This window comes from Callospermophilus lateralis, unplaced genomic scaffold (genome assembly GCF_048772815.1).
Source record: "Callospermophilus lateralis isolate mCalLat2 unplaced genomic scaffold, mCalLat2.hap1 Scaffold_44, whole genome shotgun sequence".
Classification (NCBI taxonomy): domain Eukaryota; kingdom Metazoa; phylum Chordata; class Mammalia; order Rodentia; family Sciuridae; genus Callospermophilus; species Callospermophilus lateralis.
In genome coordinates, this window is record NW_027514389.1 from 1,013,393 (window position 1) to 1,017,835 (window position 4,443).

Consider the following 4,443-nt stretch of genomic DNA (forward strand, 5'->3'; position numbering starts at 1 on the left):
GCAGTCAGTAAGAATTTCCTGAGCCCCACCCTGCTAGATGCAGGATGAGTCATAAAATTGTAAGAGCTTCCTATTTGCCCTCAGTGAGCCTGAAATCCAGCAGGAAAGATAAGACACATATGAGAATACTTAAAAACTAACAGCACAGTTGTAAGAATGAGCAGAGTGGTACCAATTGCTTCAGGAAAGCAGAGCTACAATCGAGAATCAGCAGAATGCAGACTATATGCATGTGAGTAATTCCAACAATGGGATTTGAAATTCCCATTTCAGGGACATAAAGTTTAATTCTGTTGAGGGACATTTTGGCTGCAGCAGCAGATGTTTGAGATCCTCTGCTAGAAATAGGAGTGTTAATGGCTACAGGTGGTTATCGTACCAAAATGACAAACAACAATAACAAAAAATCCATAAAAAACCTGAGTGGCTTCTGCTAAGCTTGCTGGCAGATTTTCAAACTGAAAGAGGTTGCTCATAAATTATCTTTCAAGTTGATTTCATTTTTTTTTTCTGTATGCTGCTGAGATGCTCTAACGAGCATCCATATCACCTCAGTGGAATTGGGAGTTAGTGTGATTTGTGAAAAACAGGTGAGGTTGTTACTCAAGGACATACTCAGCATTTCTGCCACCGTGAACTGGCTGTGAACTCACAACCCTCCTGGCGGGTTGGGGACAATCGCAGCAACCATCAAAGCAAAAAGATCTGGGTCACTGGGGAGTTTTCCATGTGGGATTTTATGGAGGACTCTGTCAAAGAGTCCTCAAGGCTCTTTCTGAGCGCTCACATACATCCTCCTTTCTCTTAGTACCTGCAACCTGAATTTCCTGCAGAGAATCACATCCTATCTGTAATGTGGAAGAGTCAAATTGCATCAAAGGCTGCACTCACTGCCCACGCCTATGGGGAAAGGCTCCACTGTTAATAATTCTGCTGACGACAGAGCAGCCCAGATCTATAGGTTAAGTAAATGCTGTATCAGAATTGCCAGTCTACAGGGGCAATAGCAATCTATGCCATTTGCAGAATGCCTATCATGTTCAAGGGCCTTACTTTTTTTTTTCTCTAAACAATAATTCTGTAGGAATAGCTATGGCTATTTTTCCCCCATAGGCTACGAAAGGCTAAATAATCTGCCCAAGGCCATACGTACAGTACAAGTTATGACTTTCCAATTTGAAACTATTGTTCTTCTCTGCTCTGGGATTGGAAATATAACCCAGAAGTGAATTATAAATTTCAATTTAAGCAACATAAAAACATGGTGATCAAAGGCAGTAATTGTACTGAGTTAATCCTGAGAGAAATTGATAAAAAAAAAAAACACAAAACAAACATAACTCTTGGGAAGCCATACTGTTCTAGGTTAGAAGAGGTTAAGAAAGGGACTCTCTCTGGGCACTCAAATCTCATGCAAATACTAGAATCCTCTTGCCCAGTATGGTCAGTTCCATGGAGCATTACTTGTTTTCCCTTGAGATAGTAATTTCAAAGTCATGCAAAACCTCTCAAAACCTTCCTGTGAGTCTTGATGACTCACCCACTCATGCATGATGCCTACTGAAGTGTACTGAATGAAAATCTGAACCCAAGCATATTATACATCCATGACTTTTCTCTGTGAGCAGTTAGTCAAAAATCAGAGATTTCAGCTAAAATATGGATATTCAAAATTGCTGTGCTATCCTTTAGGAAACAAATGTTACTCAATGCTTATAGAAATCTCATGGACTTGGAATGGAATGACACCAAAGTGTAGGGCTGAATAGAAATAAAAGATGTAAAGATCTTTCCTAAGGTATAATAAGCTTTTTGGTAAAGCAGAATTTTATTAAAATTCATTTATGTAGTGTTTTACACACACACACACACACACACACACACACACACACGCACGCACGCACACAGTCCTCAACATTCAGGCAATTAACTCTTATTCTCAGGATTGCTTGACAAGAAAAGAGATTTCTTCACCATCTCCCTGATAGGATACTTCTGCTGCTTATATTCCCGAATGATATATCTTTTCATAAGAACAATCTCTTTAAGATCCCCAAATCTTGGAAAAAGTGAACAGATACTAACACAGAACCTTCTGCAAAATGCAACGCCACACAACAAAGAGGTAGTACAAGACATACATGTGGTGGACCATAGGGAGAGTCTTAGGGCCCAGCTGGGCAATGCTAACTGTGGAGTGTGGTAGCTGGGACTACATGGCTTCCAGGGCCACTTCCTCCTCTTCTTCTTCTGAGGCAGCCTTTGCTCCTAGAGGATGGAGCTCAGGAAGGTCATTGGTTACTTTATTCGGTTCTTTGTCCAAGGCCCCTGCTCTAATTTCAAGTAAAATCTGGCCAATTTCCATTTCAACTTTTTCATTTCTTCCCGATCATCCTTGCTTTCAAAGTGCTCCCTAACGATCCCAGTCTTCATCATTTCTTAGAACAGTTCGCATACTGGATTCCTGGGATTTTCACTCTGCATGGCCTTCATTATTTCCGTGCTCTTCTGCAGAGAACTGGCAGAACCACAAGCTGGTTCTGCATCCCCAAGAGCACAACTTTCACATGTGCTTTGAATACACAGAGCTAACTCACAGCCTTCTTTGATCTGATCGTCTCCTTGTCCAGAACCATACAGACCCTTTTGGGCCTTCTTAACACCATCTTTTACTTCTTCTTCTCTTTGGATAAGGTTTCAGCTTATAGTCATTTGATTCTGTTGTTTTGGGGCTTGTGGTAAAACAGAAAATTATGGTGGAGAGGACTCACGGAGGAAAGCTACTTACCTCGTGGCAGCCAGAAACAGAGAGAGTGAGAGAGCAAGAATGATAATCTTGCTCTGTGCTACTTGTAGCTTCAAATACAATAGATTAGCAAATTTCTCAGTCTCTTATATGTTGCTCCTCCTCCTTCTTCTTCCTTTCTTTCTTTGCATCGTCTTTGTGGACCTGCTGTTTTCAGAGTAAGATGGGTATTGATGTTTATGTGGAATGGAATTTGGTAACAAAGAAAAGGAAGTGATTTATTCATTCATTTTGCAAATATCAAAGTATCTATTTTGTGCACTGTGGAGGATATCATTAAGCAGTAACCAATCCCTGACCTTATGGAGTTCAAGTTCTACTGAGGGGAAAAGGTAACCAAAAATATAAATAAATTAAATAAATAAGTAAATTTGGGGTTTTAAACAATAATAAGCAGTTAAGAAGGAAAGTAAACTCAAAGGGGTCAGGAAGTATCTGGGATACAATTTTAAGTGAGAAGGTTATTTAACATGGAAGTACATGTAATCCATAGAAAGACTTCAAAAGGAGTTGCTGTTCATATCCTGGGCTTACTATAACAAAGTACCACAAACTGAGTGTCTTAAACAACAGAAAGTCATAGTCTTAAAGTTGTGGAGGCTGGAAGTCTTCAGAGCTCCCAAAGGCTATGAGAGCATCTACTCATTGCCCTTTCTCTCCTCTCGTTCTTTGCCTGGAGATTGACATGCAAGATCCTCACCTTCCCTTCCCTGCCCTCTCCTCTCGTTCCCTCCCTTTTTGTCCTACACACCCCCAGCCTCTGGTGGCCTCCGACTTGTAGGTAGCATTCTCCTTAACTTCCCCTTGTTCATGTCTATATCTGTGTCCAAATTTCCTCTTTTTGTAAGAACATGAGTCAAATTAGATTAGGGTCTGCCCCAAGCACCTCACTCATCCTTATACAGACCCTGTTTCCAAAGATGATCACATTCACAGGCACCAGAGATTAGGACTTAAACTTCTCTTAAAGGGTCACAATTCAGCCCATAGCAGTTGGTGGATAAGAAGTGTTTTTAAAAAATTAAAAGTCCTGACAAATACCACTTAAAGGGAGGAATCATTAAAGGGGTTGATTGCTCTCATCAGGGAATGTGATGATGCCTGCTTCTATATTTAATAAAGGCTAATTTCAGCCCTACAAACATCCATAATGAATTATTTAATGCGAGCTGGCAAAAATATACCTATTGAACACAGATGTTGTCTTCTGTTGCTATTGGATTTGGCTATAAAATAAGAAAGGGATTAGTAATCTCTCAGGAAACAAGGCAACAGAAAATTAGACAGGCAAAGGTCTGCTTAGCGCACCCAGAGTAATTCTGCATCCACTGAGCTCCGTACCTCTGCTTGGAGCAGCACAGAATCACCTCCCGGCTTCTTAATAAGCATATTTTTTTTTCATGAAGGATAGAAAATATTATCAAGCTAAATTTTTCCCTCTGCCAACAAGTTAGGGATAATGTGCACCATGTGGATCAAGCTGATCACATAAATTGAGGCTTTAAAGCACAATATCTGAGCATTTCCCAACTGAACATTACTTTTCTGTATAAATTAAAAATGTCTAAAAAGGGGTTTATTAGAAGGAGACTATCAAAGCTTTTTATGAACATGCTTTCTTTTTTGATCTATATAAT

General features: G+C 40.0%; 1 pseudogene; it reads right to left on the reverse strand.

Moving 5' to 3' along the window:
* Positions 1-2,212: 2,212 nt before the first annotated feature.
* On the reverse strand, positions 2,213-2,636 carry LOC143389180 (charged multivesicular body protein 3 pseudogene; annotated as a pseudogene).
* Between the last annotated feature and the right edge of the window lie 1,807 nt (positions 2,637-4,443).